A 17,821-nucleotide genomic window follows, 5' to 3' on the forward strand; every position below is an offset into this window, starting at 1 on the left:
AATGGCCAGAGGATTGGAGAAGATCAGTCCACATCCCAATTCCAAAGAAGGGCAGTGCCAAAGAATGCTCCAACTACCGCACAATTGCACTCATTTCACACGCTAGCAAGGTTATGCTTAAAATTCTACAAGGCAGGCTTAGGCAGTATGTGGACCGAGAACTCCCAGAATTTCAAGCTGGATTTCGAAGGGGCAGAGGAACCAGAGACCAAATAGCAAACATGCGCTGGATTATGGAGAAAGCTAGAGAGTTCCAGAAAAATGTCTACTTCTGCTTCATTGATTATGCAAAAGCCTTTGACTGTGTCGACCACAGCAAACTATGGCAAGTTCTTAAAAGAATGTACGACAAGGTTATATATTGTCTCCCTGCTTATTTAACTTATATGCAGAATTCATCATGCGAAAGGCCGGACTAGATGAATCCCAAACCGGAATTAAGATTGCCGGAAGAAATATCAAGAAATATCAAGAACCTCAGGTATGCAGATGACACAACCTTGATGGCAGAAAGCGAGGAGGAATTAAAGAACCTTTTAATGAGGGTGAAAGAGGAGAGCGCAAAATATGGTCTGAAGCTCAAAATAAAAAAAAACCAAGATCATGGCCACTGGTCCCATCACCTCCTGGCAAATAGAAGGGGAAGAAATGGAGGCAGTGAGAGATTTTACTTTCTTGGGCTCCTTGATCACTGCAGATGGTGACAGCAGTCCCAAAATTAAAAGACGCCTGCTTCTTGGGAGAAAAGCAATGACAAACCTAGACAGCATCTTAAAAAGCAGAGACATCACTTTGCCTACAAAGGTCCGTATAGTTAAAGCTATGGTTTTCCCAGTAGTGATGTATGGAAGTGAGAGCTGGACCATAAAGAAGGCTGATCGCCGAAGAATTGATGCTTTTGAATTGTGGTGCTGGAGGAGTCTCTTGAGAGTCCCATGGACTGCAAGAAGATCAAACCTATCAATTCTGAAGGAAATCAGCCCTGAGTGCTCACTGGAAGGACAGATCCTGAAGCTGAGGCTCCAATACTTTGGCCACCTCATGAGAAGAGAAGGCTCCCTGGAAAAGACCCTGATGTTGGGAAAGATTGAGGGCACAAGGAGAAGGGGACGACATGAGTCTGACCAAACTGCGGGAGGCGGTGCAAGACAGGAGTGCCTGGCGTGCTATGGTCCATGGGGTCACGAAGAGTCGGACACGACTAAACGACTAAACAACAACAACACAGCCCAGAATAAGTATAAGGAGGTAGTACAATAGTACTTGGCTAGTTTAGATGTATTCAAGTCTCCAGGGCAAGTTCCAGCAGACTGGAGGAGGGCAAATGTTGTCCCTATTTTCAAAAAGGGGAAAAGAGAGGACCCAAACAATTACCGCCCAGTCAGCCTGACATCAATACCAGGAAAGATTCTAGAGCAGATCATTAAGCAAACGGTCTGTGAGCACCTAGAAAGGAACGCTGTGATCACTAAAAGTCAGCATGGGTTTCTGAAAAATAAGTCATGTCAGACTAATCTGATCTCATTTTTTGACAGAATTACAAGCCTGGTAGATGAAGGGAACGCTGTGGATGTAGCCTATCTTGATTTCAGCAAGGCCTTTGACACGGTGCCCCATGATATTCTTGTAAAGAAGCTGGTAAAATGCGGGCTAGACAATGCTACCATTCAGTGGATTTGTAACTGGCTTACTGACCGAAGCCAAAGGGTGCTCATCAATGGCTCCTCCTCATCCTGGAGAGTAGTGACTAGTGGGGTGCCACAGGGTTCTGTCTTGGGCCCAGTCTTATTCAACATCTTTATCAATGACTTGGATGATGGGCTCGAGGGCATCCTGAGCAAGTTTGCAGACGACACCAAATTGGGAGGGGTGGCTAATACCCCAGAGGACAGGATCACACTTCAAAATGACCTTAACAGATTAGACAATTGGGCCAAAGCAAACAAGATGAATTTTAACAAGGAGAAATGTAAGGTACTACACTTGGGCAAAAAAAATGAAAGGCACAAATACAGGATGGGTGACACCTGGCTTGAGAGCAGTACATGTGAAAAGGACCTAGGAGTCTTGGTAGACCACAGACTTGACATGAGTCAGCAGTGTGATGCAGCAGCTAAAAAAGCCAATGGAATTCTGGGCTGCATCAATAGGAGTATAGCATCTAGATCTAGGGAAGTAATAGTACCACTGTATTCTGCTCTGGTCAGACCTCACCTGGAGTACTGTGTCCAGTTCTGGGCACCACAGCTCAAGAAGGATACTGACAAGCTGGAACGTGTCCAGAAGAGGGCAACCAAAATGGTCAAAGGCCTGGAAACGATGCCTTATGAGGAACGGCTTAGGGAGCTGGGTATGTTTAGCCTGGAGAAGAGAAGGTTAAGGGGTGATATGATAGCCATGTTCAAATATATGAAAGGATGTCATATAGAGGAGGGAGAAAGGTTGTTTTCTGCTGCTCCAGAGAAGCAGACACGGAGCAATGGATTCAAACTTCAAGAAAGAAGATTCCACCTAAACATTAGGAAGAACTTCCTTACAGTAAGAGCTGTTCGGCAGTGGAATTTGCTACCAAGGAGTGTGGTGGAGTCTCCTTCTTTGGAGGTCTTTAAGCAGAGGCTTGACAGCCATATGTCAGGAATGCTTTGACGGTGTTTCCTGCTTGGCAGGGGTTGGACTGGATGGCCCTTGTGGTCTCTTCCAACTCTATGATTCTATGATTCTATGATTCCCAGGTGGCAGAAAAACTTGGGAGCAATGGCTGCTTCACCTACGATATACCACTGGGTGAAGTAGCCATCGTGCTCTGGCCCTCATACCGGTCCTGAGCGATGTATCTCTACATTGCTCAGGCCTTCCTCCAAACTACATACATGTTCCTTAAGACAGAAAGCAACCTCATCCAGAACAGGTAGCATTTCCAGTTTCTGGTCATGGGAAGAACCTACTCACCATGCCTCTGTCTTGTCCAGATTCAGTTTCAGCTTATTGACCTCTATCCAACTGACCACTGTATCCGGACTGGGTCAAGGACTGTCACAGCACCTCCTGATGTAGATGAAACAGGGAAATAAAGCTGCACGACAAGGGCAGTATTGTATAATATTTGTTGGTTTTCCTGGATTTCTTTTGCGTGCACTGCTGCTGCTTCTCACATCTGCAGATCCATTTTGATAAAAATTAAAAATTGTACCTACATTATGTTACTCTCCATTGACAACGCAGTACAAAGTAGCTAGGGATTGAAGCAGTGCTTTGTGAAGCATCTGGAATGTTGTTAAACAAATGTGTTGGTTATTAAATAAAGCCTTAGGTCATGCACAATTCAGTTCTGCATCCTTTAAAATGAATGGCAGTTTTCCTATTGATTAAAGCTACAAAGATTAAGATAACATTGGCAAATGAATCACTTTATTGTAGTGGTTTGATCATTTATAAATCAATTTGATTGAATTTTCCCCTGATACAATTCTCAAATTCTCCTTGCATTTCCCTAAAGTACTTCCAACAAAGTGTGACACCTGCTTCAAAACATGTTTCTGTGTCAGCATGATTTTAATGATTGCTAGGCTTCTCTAGCTGGCAAAATGTTATGATGTTGGAACACATCTCTTCTGTACAATTGGGGAAGGAGAGGAAGGGAACACTTTCCTGAGTTCAGTGATTCAGTCTTGAGTGGGATTTTTGACTTTATTACTATAGTAATTAATGCTCATTAGGTTTCAGTCTTGCTGCTCTTAAAGTTTTTTAGACAGGTTCTCCTCCACCTCCACCAATCATTTCCCACCCATATTAATAGGCCAGTAGCATTTTTATGTTTGCACATATTCAATGATGAGAGCTTCTCTGCAGTGCATTGTGAATCATATAAGTAATTCAGTCCTGAAACCACCATCTATTTAAACCTATCAGTAGAAACAGGGCACTGTTACTATCCTCTTGTTCGAGATGGGGAGCTAAGGTTGATTTTTAGAGGCTTGGTTCAGGTTATCTGAAAGTTTGTGGTTGATGCGAGAATTGAATTGCCCCCCCCCCCCGATTATTCTCTTGAACCATTTGTTGTTGCATTTGTGACACTACTTGAGGGTAGATTACAAACACATTTCCATCATGTCAGATTGAAGTCTAGTTGACATTGTCATCCTAGGCTATATTTGCTATATTTGAAGGCATGTTATGCAGTCACTTTCTGGAGGTGAGCAGATCTCGGTCTGGTCAGTTTTGGATTGGGGATTGCTCAGCAATCACATGCATGCTGCCTTGAGTTCTGTGGCAAGAGAAAGGTTGGATATAAATGTCCTAAATAAAGAAATAAACTGGTACTTGGACCGTGTGACTTTCAGGGCTCATGTGATAAACCGGATGTAATCGGGAAGGATTATAGCATGGCCACATGACTAGGTAGTGGGATTTTCATTGCTACTATTGAATTGCATTCAGTCATGTGATGGCAAACCTGCAGTCCAAAGTAGTACAACCTAGACACAGATTTGCAACCTCAGTGTGAACCTTTTGGTGGTGACCTTTTGTGGGATTTTTCTGTTTGGGGTGCCTGATGGTGTATAGCTTAGCTTTTTCTCTTGAGTCTTCTAACTCCATCTGCTCTATATATTCCTTGGCGCTTTGTTGTTATGCTTCTTTCGTTACCTTATTTATATAGCACTTTTCTTGTACTGATTCAAAATAGCAAAATTACAAAATTAAAACTATTTATAGTAAATGCCCATTTAAACCAGTTAAGCGCCAGTCCAGAAAAAGTTAAGTCCTGCTCTGGTCCATTTCACTGCAACTGGTTACTTGGGACTAAAAAGTCACATTGATTCCAGTGAATTTTAAGCATGACTAACTTTCTGGATTGCAGACTTCTGTCTTTCAAAAACAATGCAAACAATCCATTACGATCCCAATAGAAAGGTTTTGGCTTTCTTTCTAAAAGAACAACAACAAAAACTGACATATTCTTGTGTCACTGGGGAAACACTTCCACAAAGCCTCCTGCTTCCTTTTTATGGTATTAGATTATGTGTGTTCGCCTTAGGGCTGCTTTATATTTTATGTAAAAATTGAGTTTGCCATCGGCAGACTGGTGCTTCCTGTGTAACATGTGAAGAACAGATGTTGGACCTTAAAACACCTTTTTAGGTATGAACAAGAGCTCTGGTGGGGTTGTGGCTTCCCCGTGCATAAACACAGGCATTTAAGGACATATGTTGGTTGTTGACATATTACACAATAGCCACGTTTGCTATGAATATAAACACAGACATATTTCCTGCACCAAAGACATTGTGAGTGACGTGACCCTCAGATTGGTAGGAGAGGATATGATGCGTTGGATGATCCTGCAGTAGGATAGCTGGTTCTTCTCAATTCTTGCTTGACCAGGGCTTGTTGGCTGCCGTTCGAATTCTGAAAATATAACCATAATGTCAGTGATGCTTCAATAGTTCGCTTTCCCTCGCTATGACCCGGTCAGTAGCTGAGAATTGTAAGTGGCGTCTTTATTCGGACTGCAAAAGAGACAAGGGTTAGGAGATGCAGTCTAAAAAGGCCACTTCACATGAAAAGCTGTTAGATCCAGGTCACTGAGTTTGGTCGTCTGCATTTTATGACAAAGTCTAAAAATGCAGATTTGTAACAACCTATGTTAATGAATTCCAACTGCTCGAATTCCACACTGAATAATGGCTGGAATTATGAGCAGTAGTGATTTACAAGAGCTGGTTGAATGCAATATTTTTTCAAAATTAAGTTGATGGAATGCTGAAATAGCATGCTATTTTGATTAATGATTTTTTTTGCAACAAATAATGTGTTGGCAGAGGGAATTCTTTTCTTAACAATAAAACAAAGGTGATAGAATGACAATTTCAAATGTCCAATAAATTTTTAAAATCTAGTATCACATTTTAAATGTAATTTTGTGCATATGGAGAATGGCAAATGATACCTCTTTACCCTGAGGCTGCCCACTTCTCATACAACAGAAATATTCTATTTAAATGCAGATTTTGATTTGCTAACTGGTGTAGTGTGCAAGGAGAAGAGATGGTAAAGAAGGCAGGAAATCTATATCTTTTTAAAATTAAATATCTGATTCACATGTCACCCTATCAAGGTGAGACATTAAGGTATTTTCTAAATATGGTAGAAATGTGTGTTCCTGGGTCTATGTACCCTTAGTGTGATGCATGATTCCAAAACAATATCAAGGGAGGTGGAGAGAAGTTACATCTAAACTTTGTAAAAGCCGTGAGACACCAAAGGAACAAAAGCTTTTTACAAGCAACAGATATTTTTGTACTAAAGAGAAAGATAAACTAGTATAATCAACAAAATATATCAAGCTTAAAATACGCTTAACTTGAGTGCAGTATGCCCTTTCGGTTGAACTTGGAGATGGGCTAATTATACACTGTTGTAATAATTTGGAAATACAAAACCTCTATTCAAGACATCCTTTGTACTAACATAGATTATGAAATTTAACTCTAAACCAAGTGTTTCTTTTAAAGGAAGGATTGAGAAGCAGGATGGAATCCATCTAACTGAAAGGGGGGCAGCAGAGAATGTTAGCACGCAGATGACAAGCCATTCTTTCCCCATAATCAATTTTCTGTGTGAATTCCTCGGTTTGGTTTCACCATCAGTTAAACTGAGGACTCCCAAATACTGATTAGGTACACCACGTGAATTTGAAATATACACAGTACTGTAATAGAATCAATATTCACCAAGTTTTGTTAAGCTTCTGCAATCTGTCGTTGCACAAGAGGGGGGGCTCCTCTGGCATTTGAGGCATGGAAGAACATAAATAGCAGAAATTTTAAGAACAGAAAGAACTTAGATGTGATAATATGAGCTTAGCGACCTGATCCTGTGAGTGCATACTTGTAGTCTCAGTAAGTATAATGGGCCTTACTCCCAATTCCTAGTATAGGGCATCTGAAAATATTGTCTGTACACTTTTAGTTTGAGAAAGCATCTGTGTTTGTCATTTGTTAGATAATCTGATTCCTAAACACAGTTATCAGTGTAATGCTCAGAAGTGTCCCACTGTCTGATGTGGCCTTATAACCCTAGTAATTGTGTTTAGGGTTGCAGCCCAAATATATACTGTTGCTGTTAAGTGACACTCACTTACACACTTTGGCACCTGAGGCCTTAGGTTTTATTGACGGTTGTTTTGCCCTAGGCTTCTTTGCAAAGGGTTATTCAACTCTTCCCTTGCTCATAAAAAATAAACAAGATTTTCCTAAATAACATCCTTAGAAATCCGCTTGGTTGCTGTAGTTAGTACCACTTATGTGTCATAAGTGTCTTGAAAAGTCCATCCTTACCACTGGGGTGAAATCTTCTGTTCCTGGCAGAAGAACCTTCTGGTCTTAGAACTTTTCCTGAAACAAAACAATCCATTCTTTCTGTGAGTGGAATACTCTGCATGTTCATGGCAAGTTTGTCAGAGATGAGCCTTTAGATTTCTGTGAGAATCTAGATTCCTACCCTTCTAAAACTCTTCCTGAATGTTTGAATTACTTACTTGCTCCTTGTATAGCAGATTCTTTGCACTTTTCCACCTATATTCTTTGTTCCCAGCATGTGATCTTGGTTCATGGCATTTCAGGCAACTATTTGGACAATATAATTTAGTTTTCTGGTCTGTGTAACATTGAACATGCAACAGGGTTTGTTTGATGGCTGGAAAAGGCCCTACAGCGGAGGTTTAATGGCACTATGGGCTGAATCCAGAAAGATGCCAGTGGAACTAATTCTGACCTTGGCACTGTTTTGCAGACGGTTGCACAAGAACTACCGGTAGCAGGAGACTTCACACAACACTAATTTAGTAGTGCAAGCATGCATTGTCACATGTTGTGGAAGGTCAAGTGCAATAGCTTGTCCAGAAGGACATGCACAAAATATTATTTATGAATTTTATAAAATTTATCTGCTGTGTGATTGTAAAAAAACCCTCAACATAGTTTACAATGACCTGCATTATGAGAGAAACACAGGCTGGATTTTGGTTCTCTTTTCTCATGCTAGGATTAGAAAGTACTTCCTCTTCCAGCTCAATATATCCAAGCATATAATACTTATTTTGGAGGGGGTGTTTTAGTTAAGGTATTGGTATTCAGTTCAGTGTTTCTTAATTTCTTTCAGTATGTATTTTGGACACCCCAGATAGATTTTTTTCATTGTCTTTGGTTAATCAGGCCACAAAATAGGTGCATATCTAGTAACATTTTATTCCACTACAAATTTAAGATTGCTTTAGTCTGATAGTGACAATATATTCATTGTATGTGCAGTATATGTATTCATTCCTAAATTTGTATAAAATAGAATAGAACTTGGGTGTCCTGAGTATATTTTGTTTGGTTTTTTCTTTCCTTCTTCCTAATTTTTTATTTTTAAATGTATATCCTGGCTTTCCTCTTTAAACAAGAATTCAAGCTGGGTATGTCAAGAATCCCATTAATTCTGTAACCAGAAAATAAGAACATAAAGCTAAAAATACAATAATAGCCAGAATTAAACATGTGCTTATTTTGTAGAAATGGGAAAACAAAGTGGCACACACCATTTTTCTAATAGATCTCAGAGAGACAGGTCATGGTGGGCTTCTTTCTGGAGGGCTGTCCATAAGTGTGTTACCACAGTAGAAACGGTCCTGCCCAATACTGCTGTCACACAAATCTCCAAAAGGGGAAACATCCACATAGCAAGATCTTCACAAATGATCTCAGAAAATAGGGATGTTCATGGGAAAAAGCAATGCCAGATAGTGAATTTAGCTTGTTGCAGAATCCAGGTATCTTAAAATTTTGCACAGGTATTCATAGTACCATGAGAACAGGAAAAATATCTAAGCTCCACATAAACACCATCACTTGTAACAAACAGCTATTGTTTTTCGAGCATGGCTAGAATTGAAATATGATGATAAATTTGGAAGTTGCAGATTTGTCTTTCTCCATCTAATATATTTCTTTGTGTCAGTGTGTGGAAATATTGTTAATGAGTCATTTGTAGAAAGTAAAGCAGTTGATAAAGGATTTCCCTCCTAAACTTTCTCTCTGAATGCAGTGTTCTATTTAGTAGTACAAAGCAAAGGATATTCTTTCATTAGGTTTTGTCTAAATAGACTACATCAGCGGTTCATGAGTTGGATAGCAGCCCATTGATCACACAGTGAATGCCACTGGATTAGATACAGATTACTGGTCTAACAAATGACTCACAGTGCTGGTCTAAACTTGAGTAAAGTGAACTGTTCAACACTCACAACTGAAATAGTCTGTGTTTGGACAATAAACATTGGCCTTAATAAGCTAAGATATTAATGTGCTGGCTGCACTCACAGTTGCTTCACTCGTCCATTTGCACTAGTGGTGAAAAAAGTCAGGAAGCAGTAGTTAACCATAGATTCTCATTTTGTCCAGACTGGAAACTATGGTTAATGGTTTTCAAACAAACTACCGGTAGGATATTAGCCAACTTTGAACCATGGCTTTATAGCCTAGCTTGCTTTATTATAGTTAATAATTTATACCAGGAAGATAAGGTTTATATGATCCGAAGAGAACCATAACTGGACATAACAGGAAGATATGGTTCATTAACTCTGGCTTCCTGGCATATTTTCTGACGTGCAAAGGGAAGAGTGAATCAGCCACATGTGAGTGCAGGAGGAGCCACATTCACATCTTGGCATCTTAAACTGAGTTTTGATACAGCATAGCCAGTGGGTTTGCATCTCACTTACCTACTTTTATTGATACACGTCAATTAATTAACTTGTCATTGTGGATTTACTGTATTTTCTGGTGGGTGCTGTTCTACTTTTGAGATGGTGCAGCACAACTTCCAGTAGGAGATGAGTGATTTCAGTTTACAGACACTTTCAGTCATCCCAGTGTCAGTTAGCTAAATGTTAAAAAGTTTGTTCATGAACTATTCCAAGAAATAGATTACTATTTTAGTTTCCCTTTAGTCCGGTTGAATACCAGAAGGACAACCCTTGGGGGTTAATTAAGATGACCGTGTAATTTGTATGGTGCTTGCAATTGTAGCCTGATTGTTTGAAGCTCTTGTCACATGGTGTTTTACCATGAAGCGGCCTTTTCATCTCCTAAGAGCAATGGGAATAAAAGCTTAATTTCCGTATCAACTTATACCTGTGTCTAATACCTTAGATGGCTTTGATAGATCAGGACTTCTAGCTCAAAGTGGCCAGACCATCAACACAGCTCTTGAAGGCGGTGAAACTGAAATAGGTACAGAATGTACAAATTACACCGTCCAAAGTATCTTACAACACCTCCCCCAGCCACCCCCTGGCAGCATCTGCAGGTGTAACTGCAGTCACAACTTCCTTGATATCTTTTTGGAATCCTGAAGACTGGGAACAATAAAAAAAGACTTGAAGAGATGGCATTGAATCATAGAGTTGGAAGGGACCACAAGAATCATCTAGTCCAGGAATCTTTTGTCTAACATGGGACTCAAACCCATGACCCTGAAATTAAGAGTCTCCTGCTCTACTCACTAAGCTATCATGGATGACACTTCAAGGCATGACAGAACTAGTCTAGAACCAAAAGTAACTTTGGATGCACACGAAAGTCCATGCACACGAAAGCTTATACCAAGAACAAACTTAGTTGGTCTCTAAGGTGCTACTGGACAATTTTTGGATTGGAGGTTTTCTAAATGTATCTTGTTTTAATTCAACTAGATATGAGTGAAGTCTATTTCTGGTATGTGTCACTTTCAATCACCCTAATTTTGAATTAATTTGTGATTATTATTTTTTAAGAATCATGTTTAAATATGCATTTCTCAACTTACTTTGCATTATTTGAGGCAACATCTGCACTGGGAAATGTGAATGCTAGTGGTATACAGTGGTACAGAAGCTGTAGACCAAGTCAGTTTGTGTTGGAATTTGCAAAGTTCCAACCATCAATGCAAACCAGTAAGGAATTTGTGGGGTTCCACCCTGTTTATGGAGTAGTCTTCCTAGAGAGGCTTGCCTGGTGCCTTCTCTGTGTTTTTTAAAGCTGCAAGTGAAGACCTTTTTAATTACAAGGGCTTTTAAATATCTGTCATATTTTCTGTTTTAAGGAAAGCTTTCAAAGTCTGAGCAATGCTTTACTTTATAATTTGATCAGCTCATTGCTACTCGAAAGGAAAGTTTTTTGTCTGAAACTTACTGTTTTTATTGTTGCATTTTAACCATTGTATTGTACCCTAGTTTATTGCTTATTCTTCTTTCACCCAGAGAACACACGTTACTTGATGTTTGGCCACGCAGTGGTAGATAGGATACATATTGGTTTATCAGTTGCTAGACTAGTATGAATAAATCTGAATATTCCAATTGGAGCAAGTAACAGTGAAGCACAAATTCTTTTTCTTGCAGTAGGTCTAGGCCATTTAAAATAATATTTAAACATTGATTAAGAAATTACTGGGGGGAAATGCCCAAAGAAAACATGCTTGATATATGAGCATCTTAATTTTCTAATACTTGATTGGAAGCTGCTGCTATGATTTTAGTTAACCATAGTAATTCTTTACCTCTTTTTAAAAAGGAGAAAAGTGATTGGAATGGATTTACATATTGCCTTAACAACTTTCACAATAGTGCAAAGCTCCCATCAAGCATGTTATCAGATTATTTTATTATGCCAACATTAATATTGGAAGCACACACATAATCTGGAGTCAGCAGGTTCATACACTACTATCTCATTAAATTTTCAGGCAAAAGCTGCAAAAATTAATTGGAGGCGTGTAATAGTTTAGAATGTGAGCTGGCTTATGGTAATATAAATTACATGAAGAGAAGACAGTTTTATATACTGAGAGAGGGAAAACTGGTTTACTTTAATGAGAAGAGATAGAAATGTGGAGCTATTTTTTCATTACAGATGCACTCTAAACTGTTTGGACTTACTTGATGAATAGAGTTAATTCTCTGCTACAGTTCCAATAATTCATGTTGCACAGTTTAATGACTTCTAGATAAAAACAGGATTGAAATGTTAATTTCTATGAAGAAATTGGAGCACTCTCATATATCAGGCTTTTTTTTCTATTAAACTACTAGTTAATTTCACTAAACAGGTCTCTGGAGATATTTCATGCTACATCGAGCTTTGCATTTCCTTTTTATTAAAAGTTGGTTTGGTTTTGAACATTAGCTACTGGAGAATTTCACTTGTACTTAAAACCTTCTGCCATAATTTATTAGAAGTTTTGTTTATTATAGTCAAGGCTGCTTTGAGATCCTGTTTTTATTTTAATGCTTAAAACAACTTAGGCGTTACGAGTTGGATCCAGAGGTACCCCTCTGTATCCCCAAAAGTATTGACTGCTCCTGGAAAGCCTTCATTAAATCCAAAGATGTCATTCTGCTTGTGCAAGAGTTTGCTCAAGCTCTTGCACATGCGGATGCAGAATAATTTCTATACTATTTATTTATTCACATAAATAATTACTTATTACAGCATTGTTGAGATTCTTCTGTTTGTTTTTGCACAAGAATTTATGGAACAATTGTAGGCACACTATTTTCCCCACATCTGGTTCTTTGGCTGCAACAACACTGTGTAGCTTATCCTCTTTCTTTCTTTACCTCCTGCTTAACTAGCCCTATCAGGCTGTTGAATTAGTTCTCAGCCATTAATAATTGATGTGATAATTATGCTAATAATTATAATAAAACAGTATATTTTTTTCTAATAATTAGCAATTACTTGCTCTAGCTCTGTTAAAAGATGGAAAGTTACATTTTTGTTTTTGATTTTTGAAACAGACCTCTCCAGATATTACCATTGGATCCAAAGGTATTGCTGTCCAACTATTTTTTTTTTATTTAAAGCAAATTTTGATTCTAAAGGATCTGAGTGTGTGGACATACCCACCAAATGTGCATTACAAACTTTTTTACATTCTAAACTTAATTTACTTTTAGTAACTTGTAACATGCACTTATGTAGCTACATTTTTGTAGCTACTGCATCCAGCTCGAAGGACCTTCTGGCGGTTCCCTCACTGTGAGAAGTGAGGTTACAAGGAACCTGGCAGAGGGCCTTTTTTGGTAGTGGCACCCACCCTGTTGCCAGTTCCTTCTCTGCCTGCAGCCTCCAGTCTCTCCTGAAAATCAGCTCCAGATAGTTGAGGGGATTATCTAGAACAGGATGGAGGGGAGCGGGGGTAGAGGGAGTTGCAGAGGGAAGGGGGAATTGGCAAATTCCCTTCATCATTTGGTAGTAGGGGCCACTGATGGATCAAAAGCACTTTCGTGAGTTCAAGGATACCAATTGGATTATACTCAGTTTTTACTGGGGTTCATGCATACTGGGATAGCATGTGCCATCTCAGCAAATGAAACAGCAACAGTGCTGATCCCTGCTAGTCCACAGGGCTTTCAAGGTTTGAGTCATTCAGTCTTCAAAGTGAAATGCTATGTTGAGTAAATACAGATTACTAGAAGGAATTTAAATCTGGACCAAACAGTAGACACCTTGCACTGGTTGTTTAACTGCATTTAGCTTTCCTTATTCATGATTACTTGGGTGGTCTTCTCTTAACCCTAGGGCAGTGTTCCAGCAGATGTACCTTCTGCTATTAACTGAGTTTCTGCAAGGGATTTTTTAATACCTTGCTATTGTGCCTTGACTTCAGTGCTCAGATAGTGTACTAAATATTGTTTGGTTTGTGGGTGGGGGCTGATCACTTTGTTGTTGACTTCCAGACAGGTCAGAACAGAAATCTTGTTATTTTGTCAACACTGCTGTGAGGGACAAGGGATACAGGGAAGTCCCTCCCATCTTAAGTTCCAGCCCATCACCAAGCGCTGGAGAGAGTAAGGAGAGCTCTGCCTCCAGCGGAGAGTCAGGAAGTGGTGTCCGAGGCTCAGGCAGGGTTGTGGAGCCCATGCCTCAGGTGGGACAGGAAGTTGGACGCACGGGGGGGAGGCCAATCCCCCCAACTCCCGAATTGCGACGCAAACGTAGGGGGAAGAGGTTGGGTCTGCCAAAGTTGTGGTGCTGGAAGAAAACGCGCCAATCGCCATTCGGGAGTTCTGACACCTCACCTTAAGGATGCATTTTTACTGCTCTGAACACTGTAAATAGTCAGCACTTAATAAAAGCCTTAAAAGACCATGCTGGAGTCGTTACTCTAGAGTAGCCATACCAGGCCCTCTGACAGCAACTCCCGAATCTTTTTTGGCTACTTTGGAGTGCAGCGATGAGCGCTCAAGAGGCTGAGCATTGGAGGCTGGAGGCTGAAGCAGCGAAGCAGGAGCTACAGACCCTCACAGCGCACGCACAGCAGCAATTGCATGCCGCTCAGGAGGAAGCGCGAGGGGCGCAGGAGGAGCTGAACAAGCTGGTGGACCAGGTGAGGACAAAAGAGGAGACTGAGAAACAGCTAAGGGTGATGGTATTAGACCTGCAGAAAAAGTTGGAAGAGGAGAAAGCCGCTAGAGGTGGGGGGGCACCCCAGCCGCAGCTAGTCCAAGTGAGAAGGGGACAGAGCCTAGTCACCAAGTTCAGCGGAGACCCGAGGGAGTACCTCGGATTCGAGACTGAGATAAATTATGCGCTGGAATTGCATGCAGCAGAATTCCCAGATGACGCGCACAGAGTCTACTTTATCATAGAGCATTTGACGGGGGCCGCCCGGGAATGGGTAAGACCGCTCATCGCGCAAAAAAATCCTTGCATGAAGAACGCAACTTTATTTCTAGAAGCTTTAAAATTAATGTACGCTAGCGACAGTGAAATGGAGGCCACTAAACAGGAGCTTCATGACCTAACACAAGGAAAATCGACAGTTAGAGACTACTGGGCGAAATTCACCATGCTGGTGCACAAACTGGGGTGGGATCTGAACAGTGAGCCAGTGAAATCAGCCTTCTACCTAGGTTTGCATGCAGACGTTAAGGATGAGCTGGCAAGAGGTCCTAGACCGCAGACTATGGATCAGCTCAGCAAAGCGGCGCTAGCGGTGGGGGTGAGGCAGGAATCCAGATGGTATGACAAACAAGCGACGCGCGCAGCAAAACCTTGGTTCCCACGCTCTCAGGACAGACCACATCACCAAAACCCACCCCAGGGACCGCCCCCAGACCCGCCCAGACCAAGCCCAGAGCCGGAACCGATGGAGATCGGGGGAGCGCGCGCGCGGGCTTTTCAAACCCCGGCGGCGCCAAAACGCAAGGAGGGAAGAGGAGGGAATTGCTTTCTCTGCAACTCCCCCCGGCATCGCGTCAGAGACTGCCCTCATCGCAGGGAGTGGCAAGGAAAGGCGGGAACGGTTGTACCTTCCCCCACTGACGTAGCACCACAGCAGGGAAACGAGACAGCCTGGCTGCAGGAGACAAGGGGCAGCAGCCAGGCACAGTCAGCAGTGAACAGCCCCAGCCCGCCCACCCGCACAGAGAGGAGCAGAGCCAGCCCACCCCTCCCAGAGCAGGAGTGGTTCTAGAAGTCACGCTGACGCTCCCAAATGGCTACCCCCTGTCAGTCCTCGCCTTAATTGACAGTGGGGCATCTGCCAACTTCTTCTCGAGAAACTTTGCAGAAGAGCACCAAATCCAACTTCTGCAGCTGGATTTTCCCCTGCATGTGGCCACCATTGATGGCAGAGAGTTGCTGGGAGGGGCCATCACTCATCAAACCCCCCCCATGAGAATGACGGTGGGAAGGCACTCAGAGACACTGGCTTTCAACGTCACGACCATCTCAGACCCCCCCATCGTTTTGGGAATGAGCTGGCTGGCGCGCCACGACCCTTCCATAAGTTGGCACCAGAGATGCATCACGTTTGGGTCGGACTTTTGTCTGGAACATTGCATGCAGCACCAACCAGGGGAGGGGCCTCCGATAGCCACGGTGGCCACCATGCACGTCAAAGGGGGTGAGGCGATACCCAAGCCGTACTGGGACCTGCAGGAGGTCTTCAGCGAAGCGGAGTCCGACCACCTACCCCCACACAGGCCTTTTGACTGCCAGATCAACCTGGTGCCGGGGGCAACTATACCCCCAGCCAAGCTGTACGCCATGTCAGACCAGGAACTGGAGGATCTGCGCGCTTTCATCGACAAGAACCTCAAGCGGGGGTTCATCAGAGAAAGCAAGGCAGCAGGGGGCAGCCCGGTCTTCTGGGTGGACAAGAAAGACACGCAACAGCGCCGCCTGGTGGTGGATTTTAGACGGCTGAATTCGGTGACAGAGCCAGTGGCTTTCCCCATGCCCAGAGTGGATGATCTCCTGACAGCGGCACGCAGGGGCAAGATTTTCACCAAGCTAGACCTGAGGGGGGCGTACAACTTGATCAGGATCCGGGAAGGCGATGAATGGAAGACCACGATGTTCACGCCTCTGGGCTCTTTTGAATATCTGGTGATGCCCTTCGGGTTGCAAGGGGGCTCAGCCTGCTTCCAGGCCTTCATGCACCACGTCCTGGGGTCCCTCCTCTTCAAGAACTGCCTGGTCTTTCTGGATGACATCCTTATCTATTCCAATGACCCAGTGCAGCATGTGAAGGATGTCAGGGAGGTGTTGCAGCGCCTGAAGGACAACCACCTGTATGTGAAGCTGGAGAAGTGCAAGTTTCACACCAAGGAGGTGGACTTCTTGGGCTACAAGCTGTCAGACAAGGGACTGGCAATGGACAAGGACAAGGTGCAGACCATCCTGGACTGGCACAGCCCCAGGACGCGCAAAGATGCCCAACGACTACTAGGCTTCGCTAACTTCTACAGGAAGTTCATCCAGAACTTCTCTCGGGTCACGGCTCCCATCACCGACTGCCTGAGAGGCAAGCAGAAGTTCAGGTGGACACCAGAGGCACAAGCAGCGTTCGAAAGCCTCAAGAGGGTGTTCGCGTCAGACCAGCACCTGTTCCACGTGGTGCAGGATGCGCCCCTACGCCTGGAGACAGATGCTTCTGACAAAGCTGTGGGAGCGATTCTGTTGCAACTGGACGCCAACAGAGAGTGGAGACCCTGTGCCTTCTTCTCCAGGAAGCTGACCCAGCCTGAACGCAACTACACAGTGTTTGATAGGGAACTTCTCGCGATCCACGCGGCGTTCCAGCACTGGCGACACTTCCTGGTGGGCGCCAAGCACCCCATCCAGGTGTGCACAGACCACAAGAACCTGGAGTTCTGGAGAACGGCCAGGGTGCTCAACCAGCGGCAGATACGGTGGGCAGAGTTCTTCTCGAACTTCAACTTCTCCATCCACTACATCCCGGGGGAGCAGAACGTCAGGGCGGATGCCCTCTCCCGCAAGCCAGAGTACATGGAGGAGGAGTTGCCACCAGCACCCAGGCACGTTTTCCCCCCATCTGCATGGTCATGCGGTGCAGCAGTGGTGAGCGAGGCAGAACTCACAGCACTGACGGCAGCGGATGAATTTGCCACCCGCATCTTCAGAGACCTGAGAGCGGGGAGGGAGCAGGCCAAAGACTTTGAGGAGAAGAGGGGTTTGCTTTTTTACAGGGGAGCCCTGTACCTCCCGACCAAACAGCTGAGAGGTAAGGTTCTCAAGCAGATGCACGACAACCCAACGGCGGGTCATTTCGGAAGGGACAAAACCACTCACCTAGTCATGAGACACTTCTGGTGGCCAGGGGTGCGGGAGGATGTTCGGGATTATGTCAGGGGATGTGACACCTGCCAGCGAGCAAAGGTGGTCAGAGCGCCACCAGCAGGTTTGCTGGAGCCATTAGCCACACCGCACAGGCCGTGGGAAGTAGTGTCCATGGACTTCATCACAGACCTGCCGTCGTCCAGGGG

General features: G+C 43.2%; 1 protein-coding gene across 11 annotated transcripts in view; it reads left to right on the forward strand.

The window, feature by feature from the left end:
- CTBP2 (C-terminal binding protein 2) overlaps window positions 1–17,821 on the forward strand; it is a 210,726-nt gene that overhangs the window by 53,471 nt on the left and 139,434 nt on the right. For 3 of the 11 annotated variants that reach the window (XM_088669587.1, XM_088669592.1, XM_088669588.1), the window contains exon 2: window positions 2,970–3,089. The exons of the other annotated variants lie outside the window; for them this stretch is intronic. The gene's annotated coding sequence lies outside the window, so the exon portion shown is untranslated. The remainder of the gene's footprint in view (window positions 1–2,969; window positions 3,090–17,821) is intronic. 11 annotated transcript variants of the gene reach the window in all.

This window comes from Zootoca vivipara, chromosome 5, assembly GCF_965207765.1.
Source record: "Zootoca vivipara chromosome 5, rZooViv2.hap1.1, whole genome shotgun sequence".
Lineage (NCBI taxonomy): Eukaryota > Metazoa > Chordata > Lepidosauria > Squamata > Lacertidae > Zootoca > Zootoca vivipara.